At 35.0% G+C, this 23,867-nt stretch overlaps 1 long non-coding RNA gene across 1 annotated transcript; it reads left to right on the top strand.

Moving 5' to 3' along the window:
- Positions 1-1,937: 1,937 nt before the first annotated feature.
- On the top strand, positions 1,938-3,388 carry LOC127872038 (uncharacterized). Its single transcript, XR_008045703.1, has 4 exons — positions 1,938-2,391; positions 2,668-2,689; positions 3,123-3,143; positions 3,333-3,388. It is a non-coding gene; the product is annotated as an uncharacterized LOC127872038 (long non-coding RNA).
- The last annotated feature ends 20,479 nt before the right edge of the window (positions 3,389-23,867 follow it).

Here is a 23,867-nt window from a genome sequence, read left to right as displayed (position 1 = left end):
ATATGCATACTATTGAAAATCTTTGTTAAAGTTTACGTACCACCGCAAATACTTTCTATGCCCCTGGACATATTGCTTTTATATTTTGCATACTTCTTAACCAACATAACCCCAATCGATAAACAAGAGCAGACAACTGTAACAAGCATTTTGTAAGAATTATGGCCCCTTTTCCACTTAGAATATGCATATTATTGATAAATCTTTATTGAAGTTTGCGTACCACCTCAAATATTTTCTTTGTCCCTTGACATAAGGTTTCATATTTTGCATACTTCTTTACCAACATGACCCCAATCTATAAACAAGAGCAGACAACTGTAAAAATCATTTTGTAAGAATTATGGCCTCTTTTTTCACTTAGAATATGCATATTATTGGTTATTCTTTGTTAAAGTTTGCGTACCACCTTAAATATTTTCTTTGTCCCTTGACATATTGCTTTCATATTTTGCATACTTCTTAACCAACATGACCCCAATCTATAAACAAAAGCAGACTACTGTAAACAACATTTTGTAAGAATTATGGCCCCTTTTTACACTAAGAATATGCATATTATTAATAATTCTTTGTTAAAGTTTGCGTACCACCTCAAATATGTTAACTGTCCCTTGACATGCTGCTTTCATATTTTTTTGACCAACATGACCCCAATCTATAAACAAGAGCAGACAACTGTAACAAGCATTTTGTAAGAATTATGGCCCTTTTTCCACTTAGTAACTTTGATTTATTTTGTTAAATTGTGTCTTTACATCGACTTTACTTCTGAAGTATCAAGGCTATTGCTTTCAAACTTCAAATACTTTCTTACTATCATGGGGAACTGCACCTGGTAAGTTGAATTTTATCTTGACCTTTGACCTTGAATCTGAAGGTCAAATTAATAAATTTTGATTAAATTGACATAACTTCTTTATTTAGGATCAGATTTGATTCATACTTTGACAAAACAACACTTACCTGATACACCACAATGGACTTCACCCAAACCATCCCACACGCCCCACCCTAGAAATCCCCCCCCCACAAAAAAAGTTTTTGTTTTCCTTATTTTTTTTAACATGTTAAAAAAAAAGAATTATTTTTTTCTTAAGACCGTCCAACCATCCCACCCAAGCTATTGCTATCAAACTTGGAATACAATCTTATTAGTTTGTTTTATGTCTTTACAAATGTTCAATACATATGTTTTGTGGAAACCTGAACTCAGAATCGTCTATAATGTACCACTTCTTTAAAACATAAGCGATCAATATGTTTGGTTTAAACTTATTTATTACGACATAGTAACATATTCACAAGTTACATGACATTGACATAGGATCAATATGTTTCAATTATGGTCCTCTTCCAGTTAGAATATGACTAAAGTACCTTGACCTTATTGAATATGAATAATTTCCCCATGGTGGCTTACTTTATACTGTCAAGCACTTGAATGGTCGAACGCGCTGTCTTCTGACAGCTCTTGTTGTTTTTCTCATCGACATTTCCATTTTAACATTTAATAGCCAATAGGGTCCAAGTCCCCTCGATCTCGCAAGAACGTACTGCCAGAATTACGTTGATCCACCAGGTTTTGAAGTAAAAACCTTCAATGATGTCATAGGTACAAATATTTTTGTATATGGTTATGTTTAAAGTCGTTTAGAAATTATAAAAGAACATCGTAGCCCCTTTCCATTAAAACAAAGAAAACAAACATGGACTATTGGGTAACTTAAAACAGGGAAGAAGTATGGAAGTAGCATAAAGATTTATTGATTATTTATGAATAAATCACTATTGGCGCCTATATCTAGCCTTCAATTATATGACCAAAATGATCATTAATATAAAATGTCTACAAGTATAAATATTTCAGGCGAAGGAGTCTTTGCCACTAAGACTTTTAAAAAAGGAGGCTTTCTTCTCGAATACAAAGGGGATCTGATAACACGAGTAAAACATGCACGGCAATTAGAAAAGGAGTATGAAAAGGAGGGTCAAGGCAGCTTCATTTACTATTTTAAATACAGAGACAACTCTTGCTGGTAACTACAAATTATCTTTTCTTTGCACATCAAACGTTTAAATCACGCCATGAGAAGAAGAATTATCTTTAGTTTTTTCACCATAATAATTAAATATGGCATGCGCGTTATTTTAGTTAAAAGCACCAGACGTGTTTATTTAAATGTCATATTCAGCATTGACGCTAACGATATATTTCATGAGGGTCGAATGATAAATGATGCCGAAAATGGAGACGCAAAACAATATTGTGTAATGAAAATAGTTGAAGTCAACCAAACTCCCCATCTATGCACTTTCGCCGACAGAGACATTGCAATTGGCGAGGAACTCCGATATGATTATGGAGTACCAACACTTCCATGGAGAAAGGTACATTCTATTGTAAAGATGTCATCTGTGATGGATTTATCACTGATATTTATCACATTTTAAATTAGCTTTAAATGTCTTTTGAATTATTATTTTTATAAATATAGCCAATAAGTTTTATGATTACATTCATGTTCATTCATGAGTTATTCATTTTAAATACAGATATTCAAATATCTTTTTGCCGTTAATTAAAATGTTTAATCATTGAACGTCGTCAAGCTCTACTTTAATGCGGTCTGTCTGATAATGTGTATTTGTTATTTGAATTGTCAGAAATGCACGGAGCAAAAAATGGGTATGTTTCACAGTGATTTGTTATTACTACACATGCATTAATACAAATGCGTTGTACTTAATGGTTTCATGAATAACGAACTTTTTAACTCTGACTAAATTATGTGTTATACCATTTTTTATTGTTGTTTTGAATAGGCAACACAATGACTACTAGATCTACGGACAGCCAGGAACCAGGACAAACAACATCCATACACACGGGAGAAGTCAAAGAGACGGTTTGTAATATTTCGCAAGGTCGAAGCTACAAAGGCGTATTTTCTGGTTGGTTTTGTCTTCAGTGAAATGGGCGTAATTTTGCCTTACTAAGGCGTATTTTCTGGTTAAATACCTTTTAGCCGTGAATTAAAATGGTTTATCATTGAACGTCGTCAAGCTCTACTTAAAATGCGTTCTGTCTGATAATGTGTATTTGTTTTTTGCATTTTCAGAAATGTACGGAACAAAAAAGGGTATGTTTCACAGTGATTTTGTTATTACTTCACATGCATAAATACATATTATGAACATCATGAAATTATTGTAATTGTTGTACAAGGAATTAATGCCAATGCGTTGTACTAAATGGTTTCATGAATAACGAACTTTTTAACTCTGACTAAATTATGTGTTATACCATTTTTTATTGTTGTTTTGAATAGGCAACACAATGACTACTAGATCTACGGACAGCCAGGAACCAGGACAAACAACATCCATACACACGGAAGAAGTCAAAGAGACGGTTTGTAATATTTCGCAAGGTCGAAGCTACAAAGGCGTATTTTCTGGTTGGTTTTGTCTTCAGTGAAATGGGCGTAATTTTGCCTTACTAAGGCGTATTTTCTGGTTAAAAACCTTTTAGCCGTGAATTAAAATGGTTTATCATTGAACGTCGTCAAGCTCTACTTAAAATGCGTTCTGTCTGATAATGTGTATTTGTTTTTTGCATTTTCAGAAATGTACGGAACAAAAAAGGGTATGTTTCACAGTGATTTTGTTATTACTTCACATGCATAAATACATATTATGAACATCGTGAAATTATTGTAATTGTTGTACAAGGAATTAATGCAAATGCGTTGTACTAAATGGTTTCATGAATAACGAACTTTTTAACTCTGACTGAATTATGTGTTATACCATTTTTCATTGTTGTTTTGAATAGGCAACACAATGACTACTAGTTCTATGGACAGCCAGGAACCAGGACAAACAACATCCGTACACACGGAAGAAGTCGATGAAACGGTTTGTAATATTTCACTATGTCGAAGCTACTAGGGCGTATTTTCTGGTTTGGTTTAGTCTTCAGTGAGATGGGCGTAATTTTGCCTTAAATTATATTGTGCCAATATTTATTCCGGGTGATGCTAATTGGTATTTGGGCTTAACATAACACGTACGTCGATGATCATTATATTAACATGTTATAGCACACGTTATGCGAATTTTAAAAGAATAAAATAGTGTTTACCAGTTGTAGTGACTATGAACTACTTGTCTTTCAAAAATTTTCATATACACAAAGAATTTAGAATTTACACCTGTCAATGAAACTGGTAAGCATGTGTATTAACCACTGTAGTCTATAAACATCGACTTCATCATAATCACAAAAACGTTAAGTATCGCTTATCCAAGAAGTGTAATATCATTCATTTTAATTTTCAGTATAAGACTTATACGCTACCAATTACTGTGTATGAAACTCTGAGACATTAGGAAATTTAACTTGCGTATTACATATGGACATTGGTTGATATTTTATCTTAACGACAAAGAAACAATAGCGTCTACTCGATATTTTGCTATACGATACATTCTGACATGGGTTAGAAAAGATAGTTCATTTTATACCCACCACCGCACAATACATACAGGATTTACCGTGAACCACAGTCCGTTCACCAGTTCTTTTTTCTTCCAACACATTTGTCCAGAGAAGTACAATACCTTTCATTTAACCGTGCATACATTTTGTCTTATTAGTATCTGTAAATAATATTCATTGTATACTTTTTCGAACTTTGATAACATGTTTGGAACAACCTGGTATATGTTATGACATGCTACGTCGGTGTATTCAGCCAATCTTTAAAAAAGTAATTGTTTGATTCATAAGGCAAAATAATGTTTCCAAATTTGTCGTGTGACATCGATGTCATTATCAGGAGCCGTAAGTACCTGGACGCTTTTGTCGTAATTTTGCTATGAAAAATTGTACTAAAGTATATATATTTAATATGAATATCTTACACATGGCAGTTAGCGACGTCATATGGTGTTTTATTATCTATGTACAGAAAAGGGTACTTCAAATACCAGGAGAACAAAACAAGCAGCCTTAAAGCAAAGAGTGAAAACGAAAAAGGAGCTGTTCACAGACACTTTGATCGTTTTTTGATAATGGGTAAATTACCGGGGAAAAAAGAAATACTTGCATGTATTGAAAGTGAGAATGACCTTCACAACAGAAGTTGGAAAAATGTCAAAGACTTTTGCAGAAATTTATTTGAAACAAAAAAGCGACGGGGACTTTTAACTTAAAAAAATATTACACATATATTGCACGTTTAGGAGAATACGTTAAAGGATGAAGTTGCCACATTTTTTGTGTTTACTTGTTCTATATACTCTTTTCGAAAACGATATATGTGTGCTTATTGTATTTGAATGTTTTATTAATACGGTTCAGTCAAAAGTGTTTCTTTGTACTTTCTATTACGAGTTTCTACGAGTTACTCACTATACAAGTTAGTTTTTACCCTAAACTTGGTGAATATGAATGGATATAGCAAACATGATGACAAATCAATCTAGAAGGCTAAACGTTCAGAGAAGGCACAAAAAAATTCAGTCGGATAAATGGAAACAAACATTTTGTTCAAGCATAACAAACAAATACTTTTAGATGTAATAAGATAAATGTAAATAACATAAAAAAACTACTGCTAAACTACTGCAACAATATGAAGAATACAAATGAATATTTTGTCAATTTTACAAAATTTGTTTTGAATGACAGGTGTCTGACTTGCAGTTGAGTTCTTAATAGTTATTTTAAACTAAAAATTTACCAAAATGTAAATGATTGCGTTAATATCGCACTAGAATTTATTAAATAGTTGTTAAATATTACAATAATTTCCTACACAGATTTTTGTGCATTTGTTTTGCGTGTAGATATTCACATTAACTATGAATTCACTTATTTGCTTTGTGTATATAATTTGTATGTTTATATGTTTTTCATATCAAAATTGTTTGATCTACAAAAATTCGCGAGGAGTTATGCATTTTTCCCCATGTTTTTAATTGAAGTTTATAATTCAACGACGATTAAAATTCCTAAGATGCCAGATTTAGTTATGTTTTTGTCTCATTTACGGTTAAATATCAATCAACATACTCATTTCCCAGACTAAGATTTTGTTAAAACAATTTATCGCGTTTGCGACTGACCTCTTTTCATGCATTCTAATACAAGCTATTTACTTGCTTTTTCGAATACTCTTCATATACACACACTTGAACAAACTGTAGATTACCTAGAACAAAACATATTTGAAACATATATTTATATGTGATATGTAAATGCATGCACAAAGCTAATAATTAATCATGTTTATACACTTTGCGATATGATGCTATAATGTCGGTTGTTTAAAGTGATTAATCATTATGTTAACCATGTTATCTGTCATCTGGAATGTAATTAAGTGTTTTGACATGTATGCGAAATTGATCTTGTTCGATTTGGTGCTGTATATTCAGAATTGAGTCACACTGTTATAATTTTCCTGTTGGTACATATTATTTTTAAGTTGGCACCAACAAGTGTCTAACAATTGATCCACATGTGCACTCCCAGTAAGTATATATACTATAATGTAAGTGATTTAAAATAATATTATACTACGTGTTTGATAAGTGTTTGCTTTGGTTCATATTTAATTTTTAGTGTTTTTATATAATGATAATGCTGTCAAAGTCAGCGGTGATTATACGTGTATAACAACATTAATTATAACTTTTATATTGTTTTCAACAAATAATATATGGATGACACATCGGCATAACTTTTCAGTGCTTAAAATACACTCTTTCTATTATATTTTATGCAAAAATTAGGTTCATAAGTTGGTTTACATAAAGGTAGTTTAAACAAAATACGTGAATTCAAATATATAAAAAAGGTGTTTGGTTTGCAAGGGAAAACAAAGCGATTGCCAGTGACTATTTTCATTAAAATATAATCTGTTATTTCGACAGGTAGAATTAAATGTAAGTTCATTATTAACGTTAACCCGTTTTTGGCATTCTCTACTCAAACAAGTGCATACATACTGTATTTTTTTAATACAGCACATGTGTAATGGTATCACAGTTGTAGAATTGGAATACATATATTATAACAATAAATACTGATCATTATTCAGATTGACCTACCGCCGTAGACTAGTAGACTAAGTCACTAGCGCATCAAAATGCATTGTTATCAAGTCGTTTTGCTAGTTTACTAAACTATTTAGTTTCTCAGGCCTCGCCACATTCGTTGTGAAACGTTCATTATTGTTTAAAGTTACAGATTTAATTATTTTTGAAAATGCAATAAATGTATTAAAGACAATTTAAGTGAAGTGGAAGTTTCCATGCGTGTGAATGAATTTTCTGATGTTTACCTGTTTCAGGGGATTAAATGCATGAGTTATTTTATAATGTCAGAGTAAGGACAAAGTAAATTTACACTACTCAATCTACATGCATATGGGCAGTTCTACTTTTAGGATAAAAAACTTCATAGTACGTGAACATCGTGAATGCTTTTTTCTGATGGAAAAAAGGAATTAAACAAATAAGCCGCCTCCCCCTCTCCTTCCTTCGGTTTAACAAATAGCGTGGCCTGAAAAAAAAATAACGTTATTTTTTAGTTTTAAGAACGAATTGTATTCATTTGTTGATTAATTGCACCATGATTGTTATGGTATAATGCAGCACTTGCATGCTTGTAGTCGGTTTATAGCTAATGAAGTCATAAATGTATTGTTTGATTTGCGTTATGTCTCGCATGCTTATTTTGATGTGAATAATATTTGAGTCAATCAAATAAGGCATTTTGTATAACTTATATAAGGTCATATGATAAATATATTTAATTTAAATATTGTTTCATACATATTCTTTTCAATTTTTGTACTAACTTAAATATTATCCATGAACGTGCACGCCATTGTCCTATTAACAACGGTACCATGATTACACACAATTACCCCTGTTGGTTAACGCAAATTCCCCGTTGGACATTACTGAAGTTCCACGGTGATAGCGCGCTTAAGTTCCTCTCTTGGTTAACACAATTCCCCTGTTGGCACACATTAAAGTTCCACGGTTGGTACGCACATAGTACCCCTGTTGGTATACACCGTTCCCTAGTTGGAACACATTGAAGTGCCACAGTTGGAGCGCACTAAGTTCCCCTGTTGGTATACACCATTCCCCTGTTGGTACACATTGAAGTTCCACAGTTGGTACGCACTTAGTACCCCTGTTGGTATACACCGTTCCCCAGTTGGCACACATAGCAGTTCCTCATTTGGTACGCACATAATTCCCCGGTGTGCATGTAAAATTTTCTTTGATTTATAACCCTATTTATCATAATTTTTATGTCAAAATCGTATTTTAGGTTCGAAACTTGTCTGTTCTTTATCACTTTCAGCTTTCTAGAATATGTGGAAATGGTGGTCCCCGGTTGGTAGGTTTAGAACACATTTCCCCGGTTGGAAGGTTTTACAAGTATGTGTGTGTGTGTGTGTGTGTGTGTGTGTGTGTGTGTGTGTGTGTGTGTGTGTGTGCGTGTGTGCGTGTGCGTGCGTTTGTGTGCGTGCGTGTGTGTGTGTGTGTGCGCGCGCGTGCGTGCGTGTGTGTGTGTGTCTTATGTGCCTTATGTTTGAATCATTATAATGGAATGACGCTCATACACACGTGAAGTAATTCCATTGATTTGAAATATTGCATTCACGTGTACGGTTTAACTTCTATTCACTACGAGAGCACGTCTTTAAAATAGCTATAGTGTGTATTTTAATTTTGGAAAGGCCAGATGTGATATGTCAACAACTTTAAATAAACCCTAATTCAACAGAGGGGTAAATCACGTGATAGTCAAGATGGCAAACTCCATGCCGAGACAGGTAATTTTCGTCGTGTTATATCCTTTAATACCTTTGTTATATATTATTACGCCGCTCACTTTCCAGCACTCTCAGTAAGAAATTGATCAGCGTTTGTTTCGTATTAATATCCGCGTTATATCTCTACTTTTCTCGCTACGGATTTTCTTAGAGGGAGCTGTAATTTTGTGATCCTTATAAGAAAATTCGTAGCGGGTAAAGGCAAGATATTGAGCGACGATTAATACGAAATAAACGCTTATTACGTTATGGTTGGAAAGTGAGCTGCATAAAATACATTATACAAGCAAAAAGGGTAAACAACGGCGAAAATACCTGTCTCGACATAGATCTTGAATATCACGTGACAAGCGAAACTGTTTGTTTGAATTTTGCTTACGAATATCACACGTTTCTTTGTAATAATGTCACATGTCCAACATCGCTGTCTATACAATATTGTAATATACAACAAAGCACCTTCTGTGTCAATAAACGATTTTAAAAGATAGTCATCATGGTAAAAATAGACGTGAAGTTATTTATTTTCAGCTTTTATCACAAAAAAACATGTCAGCATAATAATATATTGGCTTCTGATTTGCATTAAACTTGTCATCTATTTCCTGTTCCTTCTTAGTTGTGTTGTGCGTTTGGAGAATAATTAGCCTAAGACATCATGCACGTTCGCAGGCGACAGCTGGTTGCAGCATTCTGTATCGGTCTTTAATGTCAACTTTGCCGAAAACAAATAATGTCCTTGTGTAATGCACATTAGTGCACAAGAAAAAAAGAATGTTCGTTTCCGATAAAGAAGCTTAACAATTGATATTATTTTTAAATGGCCATCTGAAAAGCGTTTAACCTTCTTTAACGGTATCATATTTCAAAACATTACTGTTAAAGATAGCATGTTTAAACAGCGCATTAGACAAACCTGGTGCAAAAGTGCAGGTTCGAATGATAAGCCTATCATTATTGGACTTGACGGCTTTGTTTGATCTTTAAATGATGACTGTATTTTTGATGGCGTTTGTTTATGTTTTGTTCTACTTTATTCGCGTCAGTACTTTCAGTAATTATTACCACAATGTAAAAGTTGTAATGATGATACGATAATGTTTTGCGGTTAATTTTTATTACAAGTTAATGGGCTCAAAACAATACACTTACTTCCGCCGTTTGCCTTCCATGTGAGCATCTATTAAAGCCATCAAAATAGCTTCAAATACTTAGTAAGATTAAATGAATGCAACATTTGCTTTTTCAGTGGTTGTCAGATGGACATCTTGCCACAATTAATAATGCAGAACCGACGCCGTATAGCTCGTGTTAAGCTGACGGCAACGCTGAGCATGTGCATTTTAAACATTTGGGGCATTTCTTAAGTCATTAATATATTTCTTAAGGGTTGTCAAGAGTAACCAAAGATATGACAAGACCATGCGCATGCTGTAAGCCCCAGATCTTTGTTAAAGCGGAAATCGCGTTGTATCATCGACAACAACTGGCAGTGACAGGGGAAGTCGGTGAAGGGTAAAACAATGTTCTAGGTCACGGATTAGGTATTGATGGAACATGTTAGTTCAAGTGTTATACCCAAGAAGTTTTTAAGTTAATACAACAGGTTAAACTAGTGTTTGCTAGTGAAATATTGATCAGGGACGTGTTAGCCCCTGGTATCGAGGTTACTAATTGTACCAGCTAATACTATGATGGCACAAGTTTCATTTGTATGCATTAATTTTTATCGCGAGCATGAATGAAATATATTGTCAACATCAAAAATTGATAACTAACATACAATTGATCAGCGTGGTTTGAAAAGCGGGCTAAAGTCTTGTGCGTAAAATGTTGTAACCGAGTATTATGTGCAGTCCGTACACGCTAATTATAGACGACTCTTATATCTTTTATGACAGTTTTCGCTTAAAGGGACCTTTTCAATGTTTTCACAGATTTTGGTAGATATTGAGTTTATTCATTAAATGCTTTATATTGATCAATGTAAACATAAGTTCTAAAAGGCTCCAGTAAAAAACAAGAATACAATTAAAGAAAGAAAAAAGAAGTTACCCTTAACTGGGCTCGAAGCACTGACCCCTGATGTAAAAGTCTATCGCTTAGACCACTCGGCCATCCGTACTTCTACAATGAGTATTTAATTCTTTATATATGCAATCCACGCTGTGTCTCAAAATATAACGACACCAACAGAAATCTCCAAATTATTCAATCGTTTTGCGTTGCAGCGCTTTATAAATTTCAGGTTTTTAAATCGTCAAAAGATAAATATATTGAGTATATTAGAGCATGGTAAATGTTCAGTATTACTGTTTTCTCACAAATGACCCAACTACTACGAAAATGTGCGAATCTGAAACATTTTTTTTATTTTGTCAATTTACCAAAACGTGACAAGGTCTCTTTAAAGGAAGTCTCTATAAAACGAAATTCTGGAACGAATTTCTAGTCAAGACGGAAATTTTTGTCCCAAAATAATGTGTGCGGACTGCACAGATTAATCAGGGACGACTATAAACGCAAAGAGTTCGAATCCAGCGCTGCAGTTCATGTTTTGAACAACTCAAACATCTTAAAATATTGTATATTGAATTATATTGAGAATAATAAAAATAATTAATTGAATTGATTGAAGCAAACAATCCAATTCTAATCTTATCCTTTTAGTTACGAAGCACATTTTAGACAGGTTCTCTATTCCAATATTGTGTTTGAAAACAATTATCACAATAATCACGTTTTGCAGTGAACCAGTTAACTAATTACGTCATGCCTTTAGTCCAACTACAGGCCGGGAAACACAAACAGTAAGCATTATAAAATGGCGACACAACGAATTTTAATTGAGAAAATGATGCGAAATTATTAAGTACGGTTCGCCCGCAAAAGAATGACGTCATTTTGATATATTTTCTTGAGGTATGTACATACAAATGTGGGATTTAATTGTTTTAAGTGAATATGCCGCTTTAAATTTCAAGGATCATCGCGAAAATATATACTGCATGACAAATATTTTGTGTTGCATATTTATTTTTATGTATGCCACAAACTGACACGTAACAATTGTAAACGCCCGCGGCTACGTGTCGGCCTTTTGCCGGTATCATCCGACGCTGCGAAAACTTGTGAGCATATTTTATTATATGAATATTATGTATGCGACAAAACAACACACTCCTGAATGAATGAGCTTATTCATTAACCTTGTCAACCATTTCCTGGTCCTGATGTGTTTTATCGTTCAGGGCGAATAACAGACCAAGCACATTCACAGACGACAGCTGTTGGTATCATCCTCGGTGTACATAAGCACTTCTTAACCTTAATAAATAGATTCCCTTTAAAAGTTTCAGTGTCTGGGGGCTTGAAAAACATTTTTCTTTTGCTTGGTCACTTGTCATCAATAAAGGACTACGTGCTTCAATAAAGTGTTGTGAATTCATAGTAGTTTTGGTAAATATTATGTAGGCTTGGTTTGAGGTTGATGCGCCCTCAAACCGGTTTAAACCGTCTGTACAATGACCGTTCCGAGGCGCTTACTCTCGTTTTACTTGACGTGACCATTAGCCCAGTGTCTAATTGTAAGGAAATCGGTCACTTCCTTAACATAAAACACGACGAAGTGTTGACAAGAGTTACGTCCTGCTGATACGAGTGGAGCATCAATTTATTTACATTTCTTACCTGCTGGTGAAGCTAAATTTTCACTTTATTTCTATTGGATAGTATAATTTAAGAAATATATGCTTTAAATAGCCTTTTACGCTAGCTGTATGTTGATGTTATTACTAAGATATATAGTTTGCACACGAGTGTTAATATTCACTAGGATGTGTCTGCCGGATAGCAATATTTTCTCAAGTTGTTACATATAACCGCCAAACGAAATACTTTTGAAATATGATTTGCCTTCCATACCTTTTTAGAAGGCGTACAACACGCACTCTCAAAACTTTGCAAATGTATTTATTTTTGCTCACACGTCGCTTTGCATTATGAATCATCTTATAAAATATTTAGTGATCAAACGTATAAAACAGCCACAGTGGATGCATGTCTATTGATAGTGTTATTCTTAAGTCAACTAACCAGTGGTGCAGTAAGTCGGTGAATGGAAAAGCATTCATGCAAGTGCATTTAGTTAAGATATAATAATGAGGCATATTATTTACCGGAGAAGATGTTCAGCTCAGGTTTTGACATTTATTATATGCTAGGGATTGTTTATGGGTTGTGTAAAGTCAGAACAATTGCAGATTTGTAATCAAACTTCATATCATAATACCTGATGTCTTGAGTTTGCTTGATTGCCGTTGGGTTGGTGGGGGTCATGGAAAGTATCACCGTTACTTATTATTATTTGATCATTGCTCTGTGAAAAAGGTGTTTAATGCATGTGCGTAAAGTGTTGTCCCAGTGTTGTCCCAGATTAGCCTGTGCAGTCCACTACCTGGGCTTTTAATTTATTCTTCACTTGCATAATATGTTTGGTAAAAAAATACACAAGAAACTGCAATCACGTTTTTATGGAGGATTCCAACTAAGCTGTAAACGGGCATAAATACAAAAATCTAAAAACACACAACTGACACTTTAATCTGCATTTTGCGGTTCATGTAAATCACGTGTAAGGCATACTACTTCATATACTAGTAATTAGTCATGTTCACATAAAGGAACAGCACACTACTTACGTTAAAGTTGAACTATAGCAAACTTTTGTTTCCGAAAATTTGTCGACTCATGAAATGCCTTAACTGGACAACCTTTGGGAATTACAAGTAGTGAAATAGTGGTCTTTACAAGAAATTATTAATATTTATCGTGAGAAAAGTTCAAACCTGGGATGTCTGATTTTAAAATATAATCCTACATTTTAAGTGTGATAAGTAATCCTTGTGAAAATAACAAAGCCATTTAAAAGTATACCACACACGTTTTATAATTTTATAAACTTCATAATTATAATGCCTACTAAAAACGAAAGTGTATGCAGTATATTGCCCTAATTTAAATTGTGTTTTACATTTTTTTTTTAATTATTCGTTTTATGATTTTTGTTTTTTATATATGACACAATCTAACTTCACCAATCTAATAAAATTGTCACTTTAAGTTAACCCATTTATGCCTAGCGTCCTGAAAAAAGGACATTGCAAACAGCGTAGACCCAGATGAGACGCCGCATAATGCGGCGTCTCATCTGGGTCTGCGCTGTTTGCTGAAAGGAATTTCTGTAAGAAATATTCTAAATATAGAAATAAGTATACTAGTCATCCCTAATTTTGGAAATAAATTGATCCAATTTAGAAGGATGGGAGAGTCCACTGGGCATAAATGGGTTAAACATCAATACTTATCTGTAGCTGTTTTCTTTGGGCTCCAATAGATTGCTTTATATTGCCGTATTTGAAATAAACACCTGTGCCTATTTAACCATTACTAGAAGTAATATAGCGATTAGTTTGACATTTGAATTAGGAAGACAACTATAATAACTGTTTAGATACATCAGCAAAACAAACGAACGGGACATAAGGCAAAACAAATTATATTATCGGTTTTTAACAATCAACTAAAAACTTCTATTAGATTAAATGTTCACTGCAAAACGGTTAACCTGTTAACCAATGAAGTCATGCATTATGTCCCACTGAAAGCCGGGACACAAACACAGGAAGCAACGAAGGCGGTTAAATACGTAGAATAAAAATGCAAAAATATTGAGTAAAAATTGACACAAAGTAATGAAGTACTTTGTTTATTTTTCTTGACGAATGTACATAAATCTAATATAGAAATTGTCGGAGTGCAAATGTTGCTTTTAATTTAATTAAGTATCATTACGAAAACAAATGATGCGTTGGGGAAATCATTTCGTGCCGCATAAGTTTATCTATAAGCGGTCAACGCCACCCCCCCCCCCCACCCCCATCCCGCTTCGCGGCGAGCCTTGCCCGTGCCATACAAAGCTACACTCTTTTTTAGCATATTTATTATATCCTGTTGTTCATGCGACAAAAAGCACATTAATGAACTAATGAGCACATAAATAAACATTGTTTTCCATTTCCTGTTCCTGCTGTTTTATTAATTATACGTGGCGAATATCAGATCATTCACCCTCACATGCGACAGTTGTCTGTATCAACCTGAGTGTACAGAAGAATTTAAAACCATTTATAAAGATTTTGTTTTGAAGTGAGTGTTTCGTAGTCTGCGGCCTTTAAAAACATTGCTCTAGCAACTGGTATATTGTCATAAATAAAGGACCGCGTTTTATAATAAGGTGTTCATAATGAATATGTAAGTATATGTTTGGTACAAAAATCTATGCCAGGCGCGATGTATAAAGGCCCTTGAACCGCTTTAACCCTTTCCCACTCAGATGCAAAGGACAAATGGCTATGTTCAAACAGCATAAATCCAGAACAGCCTGCGAGTAACTCGCAGTCTGTTTATGTTATATGCTGTTTGTTGCTCATCAGCATCTAAGGTTTGAAAATGAAGCCTTTACCACTTGAATATAGTAAGAAAGGTATTTAATTAAATGTAACTTTCTAAGGGACTACACATGCGTCAAAATACGTATCTAAGTGGTAACCGGGTTAAACCATCAATACTTTGACCGGCCTGAGGAGGTGACTCTTGATAATTGTCCCCTACCGGTTTCACCGGAGGGGAATTATGGTTTGCGCTCCGTCTGTCTGTCTGTCTGTCTGTCTGTCTGTCTGTCTGTCTGTCTGTCTGTCTGTCTGTCTGTCTGTCTGTCTGTCTGTCTGTCTGTCTGTCTGTCTGTCTGTCTGTCTGTCCGTCCGTCCGTCCGTCCGTCCGTCCGTCCGTCCGTCCGTCCGTCCGTCCGTCCGTCCGTCCGTCACACTTTTTCTGTACCTGCGATAACTTTGAAAGTTCTTAATCTTTTTTCATGAAACTTGGAACATGGATAGATGGCAATATGGACATTATGCACGTCATTTCATTTTGTTCCTACGTCAAAAACTCTGGTTGCTATGGCAACAAATAGACTAGAAATACTGCTGAAAATAGTGGTTTTCTGGATCTTGCGATAACGTTAAAAGTTCTTAATATTTTTTTCATGAAACTTGGAATATGGATAGATGGCAATACGGACATTATGCACGTCATTTCATTTTGTTCCTACGTCAAAAATTGTGGTTGCTATGGCAACCCCAAAAAAATATTCTGAAAATGGTGGAATTTCTGACAATGGTGGAGCCGGTAGGGGACCATATTGCTTGACAATAGCCTTGTTGAACTTGACTTGAGCATTTGTCCCGACCTTAAAGTGATGTTAAGAATTATTTCTTGCTGATACAAGTGGAATACCACTTTGTTGATATGTCTTGCCTGCTGGGGAAGTTAAATTTTCACCGTATGTACATGCTAAACTTGAACAGAAGGGATACACGCCTTGTAGCTTCCTAGGCTAGACGTATGTTACGTTGGTTGTATTGATTTGATATCCTGTATGCACTTTTATGTCTGTATATACTAGTATTTGTTTTCTGAGTACAATTATTTAGTCCTTTTTTATTAATATCCGTCAAAAGATTACTTTTCCACACAATAATGTGCTCTTCTTATTTTTTAACAGAAAATATCTAAAACATGAAACAGCTTTATCATGAATACAACGTGAGAATAAGTTTGGAAAATAAAATCTCATGTGTCGTGAGGCTATTTCTTTGAAAAAAAGATGATTGCAATCAATTATCAGGTGTAACATTCAAACACCCAAGCTTAAATGTAAAATGCACTTACGGACTTCCTCTGTTTAAACTAAGTTTTATGGGAAACACACAGTTTAACTCTGGTATTAGGATACAATGCCACCCAGAAGGGGCTATCGAATGATGTCAAAACCTTGGGAATATCACATTAATACAAATGCACGCTCATTTTGTTATTTATAATCGTTTAGAGAGACGAATTGCATGCTACTTAGCAACAGGTTAATTCAGTACTGGTTAATTGTTACGTATTGGATTAAGTACTTGATTGGTGCATCATATGTCACGGGATCTGTTTAATACAATTGTGATATATTTCAATAGCTAAAGGAGGGGTCCGGAGGGGTTATATAGAACCATTACGTACAATAATCATGTTTATTGATACATGAACTCAACCTTAGTAACTTAAGCAGGCTCTGTTTCAATCTTATTTTCTTATAATGTAATGGCATAAATATGCATTTACGGCGATGGAATTTTGAAACGGAGCTTTACACATTATGTGGTAAAATGTATCTAAGCCTCGCCCTGGAAAACATGGGACTTAATGCATGTGTGCAGCTTGAACAATCTAACAGGGGAATACACATTCCGCCTAAACTTGATTTTCGCTGAGAAAATACTTCTTAGCGGACTGCGAAGGCTAATCTGGGACGACACATTTCCGCACATGCAGTAAGCCTTGTTTCCCAAACTCCTTTATTATGATAATCAATAATACGACTAATCTAAGCCAATTGTTGTGTGTGCAGATGCGCGCGACTGTGGTCATGATGACATGCTCGATGTAGTAGGAAGTCGTTATTGCAGTGTACGCGCTTACGATGTATGCGTTATTATTGTTTCATTGTCAACTAAAGTGCACGTCATTCTGGTAAACAAGCTAACACAAAAAAAATTTAATTTCGGTTAACTGGCCGCCTTGACATGAGTGAAATACTGTTGACAACGGCGAAAAAAACGCAAAGAGAAAACGAAAAATAATCAACAACAAATCATCAGTATGCTTCATGTCATTTTGTTTCATATGTCGCAATCAGAATTTCATAACTGTGCAGGACATGTGTATTGTGCACTGATCAAATGTTACAAATATTGCGTGATTTCGACATATGTTCGTCGTTGTGGCTTTGAATTCGAATGGCCCAGATGGGTTAACAACACTAAATAATTACGGTACATACATTAAAATAGAAAAACAATAATCAAGGGAACAAGCCGGGTGTTTAAACGGGCGGAAGGTGACGTACCAGATCGGCCAGTGCACTTTCTGTACCGATGACACATTATTTTGAAACATATATACGTTGGTAATGTCCTTATGTAATGCACATTAGTGCACATAAAAAGGAATGTTCGTTTCCGATAAAGACGCTTAACAATTGATATTATTTTAAATCGCCATTTGGAAAGCGTTTAACCTTCTTTAACGGTATCATATTTCAAAACATTACTGTTAAAGATAGCATGATTATACAGCTCATTAGATAAACCTGGTGCAAAAGTGCAGGTTCGAATGATAAGCCTATCTTTATTGGACTAGTCGGCTTTGTTTGATCTTGCAATAATGACTGTATTTTTGAATGGCGTTTGTTTATGTTTTGTTCTACTTTATTTGCGTCAGTGCTTTAAGTAATTATTACCACAATGCTAAAGTTGTAATGATAAAACGATAATGTTTTGCAGATAATTTTTATTTCAAGTTAATAGGTTCAAAACAACACACTTACTTCCGCTGTTTGTCTTCCATGTGAGCATCTATTATAGCCATCAAAATAGCATCAAATACTTAGTACGATTAAATGAATGCAACATTTGCTTGTTCAGTGATTGTCAGATGGACATCTTGCCACAATTAATAATGCAGAACCGACGCCGTACAGCTCGTGCATAGCTGACGGCAACGCTGAGCATGTGCATATTCAACATTTGGGGGCATTCTTAACCCTTTGTATGCTGGGAAATTTGTCGTCTGCTAAAATGTCGTCTGCTGAATTTCTAAAATTCGCATTTTCTTCGATTTTTTTCAAAGAATACTATCAGAATAGCAAACAGTTTGGATCCTGATGAGACGCCACGTTCTGTGGCGTCTCATCTGGATCCAAACTGTTTGCAAAGGCCTTCAAAATTCGGTTCCCGCATTGTAAGGTTTAAGTCATTAATTTATTTGTAAAGGATTGTCAAGAGAAACCAACTATATGACAAGACCACGAGTTGTACTCACCAGCTTGAGTATTAATGATATAGATTGCAATCGACAACAAATTACAGTGACAGCGAAAGTCGGTAAAGGGTATAAAAAGTTCTAGGTCACGGAAGGGTTATGGATGGAACATGTTCGTTAAATTGTTATTCCAAAGAAGCGTTTAAGTTAATACAACGGATTAAACTAGTGTTTGCTAGTTATACATTGATCAAGGACTTGTTAGTCCCTCGTATCGAGGTTACTAATGGTACAAGCTAATACTATGATGACAAAGGTTGCATTTGTAGGCATTAACCCATTTATGCTTAGCGTCTAGAAAAAAGGCCTTGACAAACAGCGTAGACCCAGATAAGACGCCGCATGATGCGGCGTCTCATCTGGGTCTACGCTGTTTGCTGAAAGGAATTTTGTAAAAAATATTTTAAATTTACAAATAAATATACTAGAAATCCCTAATTTTGGAAATAAATTGATCCAATATCGAAGGATGGGAGAGTCCACTATACATAAATGGGTTAATTAAACATCAAAATTTGATAAATTAAAAACAATTGAACAGCGCGGTTTGAAAAGCGGGCTAAATTGATGTGCGTGCAATTTATAACCGAGTATTATATTCAGTCAGCCCACGCTGATCATAGACGACTCTTTTATCTTTTATGACATTTTTTCGCTTAAAGGGATTTTTCACAGATTTTGGTAGATGTTGAGTGTGTCATGAAATGCTTTATATTGATCGATGTAAACACTGGATCTAAAAAGCTCCAGTAAAAAACAAGAATACAATTCAAGAAAGAAAAAGTAACCCTCAACTGGGCTCGAAGCACTGACCCCCAGGGGTAAAAGTCTATCGCTTAGACCACTCGGAAATTCGTGCTCTTACAATGAGTAAGGTTTTAATACTTGATATAAGCAATCCTCGTAGTGTCTCAAAATATAACGACAACAACAGAACTCTTCAAATTATTCATTCGTTTCGCGTTGCAGCCCTTATAATTTTCAGGTTTTTAAATCGTCAAAAGATGCATATGATGGATTTTTTAGAGCATAGATAATGTTCAGTATTACCAAAGACCTATAGATGTTATCTAAAGGTCTTTGGTATTACTGTTTCCTCTCAAATAGCCTAACTACAACGATAATTTGTGAATCTGAAACTATTTTTGTTTATTTTTTAAATTACCAAAACGTAAAAAGGCCCCTTTAAAGGAAGTCTCTTGAAAACGAAATTCTGAAACGAATATCTAGTTAAGACGGAAAGTTTTGTCCCAAAATAATGTGTGCGGACTGCAGAGACTAATCGGGGACGACTATGAATGCAAAGAGCTCGAAACCTGCAGTTCGTGTTTTGAACAAATCAAAAATCTTAAACGAATGTATATTGATTTATATTGAAAATAATAACAATAATTTGTTGAATTGATTGAAGCAACAGATTTAATTTTTAGTTGGTCGCGTTAGCGGCCAGCTAAATTTACAGCGCATATTTTGCAAATCAGTATGTGCTTAGAAGCCTTAAGTACGGAAAGAACCACAACTCACTCTGCAAAGGACGATTACCGGTGCCTGTCTGCAGCAGACGACAAATGATTCTGCTCTTGCAGTGAGTGTATATACCCTCTAACAGTGAGTTTATATACCAGCTTGTAAGTCGACATTGGCCAGTCTAGTGTTTATCATTGAAATCTGTACATATTGGCTGCTTTGAGGGAAAACGGGGCTTAATGCACGTGTAATAAGATTAACCTGTGCACACTGATAAGCCTGTGCAATGCGCACAAGCTAATTAAGTACGACAACAGCGAACAACTGCAGTGTCTTCAGCGCTTTGATTATCTTATCCTTTTAGTGCAACTGGGTTTACGCTATACATTTAAGACAGGTTATCTTTACCAAGATTGTGTTTGAAAACAATTATCACAATTATCACGTTTTGTAGTGAACCAGTCAACTAATTACGTCATCCCTTAAGTCCCACTACAGGCCGGGAAACACAAACAGTAAGCATTATAAAATGGCGACACAACGATTTTAAATTGAGAAAAAAATGCGAACTTATTTAGTACGGTTCGCCTGCAAAAGAATGACGTCATTTAGATTTGTTTTCTTGAAGTATATACATATAAACATGGGATGTAATTGTTTTTAGTGAATATGCTGCTTTAAATTTCAAGGATCATCGCGAAAGTAGGTACTGTGTGACAAAACATTTTGTGTTGCATATGTAATTTTATGTATGTCACAAACTGACACATAACAATGCTAAACGCCCGCCGCTTCGCGCCGGACTTTTGCCGGTATCATTCGACGCTGCGAAAATGTGTCAGCATAATTTATTATGCATGCGACAAAACAACACATTCCTGAATAAATGAGCTTATTCATCAACCTTGTCAACCATTTCCTGGTCCTGGTGTTTTTTATCGTTCGGGCGAAAAACAGACCAGGCACCTTCACAGACGACAGCTGTTCGTATCAACCTCGGTGAACAGAAGTACTTCTTAACCTTAACAAATAGCTTCCATTTAAAAAGTTTAAAAACATTTCTCTTTCGCTTGGTAACTTGTCATAAGTAAAGGACTGTGCTACATTAAAGTGTTGGGAAATCATAACAGTTTTGGTAAATACATGTGGGAGGTTGATGGGCCCTCAAACCGGTTTAAACCGTATGTATAATGACCGTTCCGAGGCGTTGAAACTCTTTTTACTTGACGTGGCCTTTTGACGTTAATTCTAATATTACATGAATTCTAAGGTGTCGACTGTATGCTGTTTATATGTATATGAGTCTCGCTCTGTGAACATGGGGCTTAATAAATAAGCTTAACCCTTTGCATGCTGGGAAAAATGTCTTCTGCTAAAATGTCGTCTGCTGAATTTCTTAAATTAGCATTTTCTTCGATTTTTTTCAAAGAATACTATCAGAATAGCAAACAGTTTGGGTCCTGATGAGACGCCACGTTTTGTGGCGTCTCATCTGGATCCAAACTGTTTGCAAAGGCCTTCAAAATTCGGTTCCTGCACTGAAAGGGTTAAAGTATCGCCCTATATTAGCCTGTGCAAATCGCGTTTTTAGTATGCTCATCGTGTTGGCTATCAAATAACTTGACTCATCTAAGCCAATCGTTGTTTGTGCGAAACGCAAGAGACATCATCTGCATTATAGCCGCAGCAGATGTGAATCTGGGATATAATATGATGACATGCTCAGTGAGCGGGAAATCCATTATTGTGGTGCACGTGTTAGCAAAATCAGACACACTACACGTGTGTCTTTGCTTGATAGTCAGTTTCAATTAACATCCGATTAGGCTGGAGGCATGATTCTAAAAAGTACAACATTGAAATAATTCGTTATTATCATGCCCAATATTGCAGCGAAATCAATAGAAATATGTATACATGAGCCAATGTGAAAACGAGATTGAATTCTTGTAGATAAAGTGTCTTGTCATTATCTTTTCAGTTCCCACAGGCTAATTAGCGACATTTTCCGCATTTTGGCATTTTTTTATATAAAGGAAGTCTCTTCTTGGCGATAATTTAGTGGAAAGAGTCGTCCCTGATTAGCCTGTGCGGACTGCACAGGCTCATCTGTTATGGCACTTTACACTCATGTTAAATCCCGTTTTCCATGGGAAAGGCTCAAATGTTTGTTTACAAGCAATTGGCAAATACAGTTGTCGTCTTAAAGGAACTCCCGTTGTTTGCAGATACTACCGTCGTGGTTAGTGTTTACCAAAGTTTTTAAATCCACTTCTAACCAAAAGAACGAGACCGGATTACGTAAATGGTTAAGAGGTCGCATTCAAACCCATTTATATGCGCCGATATGACAGAACGGTAATTTAGTCGGTAACGTTTAGTTAGTATAATAACCATTAAAGTATAAAAAATCTTAATTACGGTTGTATTGTGAACTGATCACGTGTTACGAACATACGCATGAAATCGAATGGCCAGGATTGGTTTCAAACACAAAATGAGAACTGCAAACGCATTAACGGGGCCTTTCCACGTTTTGGTAAATTGAAAAATATATTTAAAAATGATTTCAGATTCGCAAATTGTCGTTGTAGTTATGATATTTGTGAGGAAACAGTAATACTGAACGTTTCCCATGCTTTAAAAAATATCCATTATATGCATCTTTTGACGATTTAAAAATCAGAAATTTATAAAGCGTTGCAACGCGAAACGATTGAATAATAATTTTGAGGGGTCTGTTGTTGTCGTTATATTTTGTGATACTACGAGGATTGCTTACATAAAGTATAAAATACATCGCTTATTGCATGAGCACAGATGGCCGAGTGGTCTAGGTGATTAACTTTTACTCAATGGGTCAGTAATTCGAGCCCAGTTAAGGGTTACTTTTTTGTTTCTCTAATTTTATTCTTGTTTGTTTTGACTGGAGCTGTTAAGATCCAATGTTTACATTTATCAATATAAAGCATTTAATGACAAACTTCAATACATGCCAAAATCTTTGAAAAGGCCATTTTTAAAATGATGAAATATAATGCAGCGCAAAAATAGATTGAATAGACGTACCTGAACAGCATTAACCATGATTAACTGTACCGATACCGGATTGTTTTTTACTATGTTAATGTTGGTTGTTCTTAAATTGTACATTCTTTTACGTAACAGCCTATCGTTCGTTTTATATAAAGCAGCTAATCAAGTTTTAATATTTTTTAATTGCCATCTGGATAGTGTAAAACCTTCTTCAACTGTATCGTTTAAAACAGTACTGTTTAAGATCCCATAATTCTACTGATAATTAAAAAACAGGTGCACAAGTGCAGTTTCGGATGACGCACACATTAATTATTGGGCTCTAGTCGGTTCAATTTGATCTCTCAAGGACGTCTCTACTTTGCTCTACTTCATTCGCGTCAGTGGTTAAAGCAAGTATTACTATAGTTAAGTTGTAACGCATATAAGGACATTGTTCTCCCATCGTACAGCGGTAACTTATGTTGACAGCTAATCCAATGATGAAAAAAGTTGCATATTATGTAGGGATTA

The sequence above is a fragment of the Dreissena polymorpha genome, chromosome 3 (assembly GCF_020536995.1).
Source record: "Dreissena polymorpha isolate Duluth1 chromosome 3, UMN_Dpol_1.0, whole genome shotgun sequence".
NCBI lineage: Eukaryota > Metazoa > Mollusca > Bivalvia > Myida > Dreissenidae > Dreissena > Dreissena polymorpha.
Note: the sequence above shows the minus strand (reverse complement) of the source record. Positions and strands in the feature narration are given on the sequence as shown.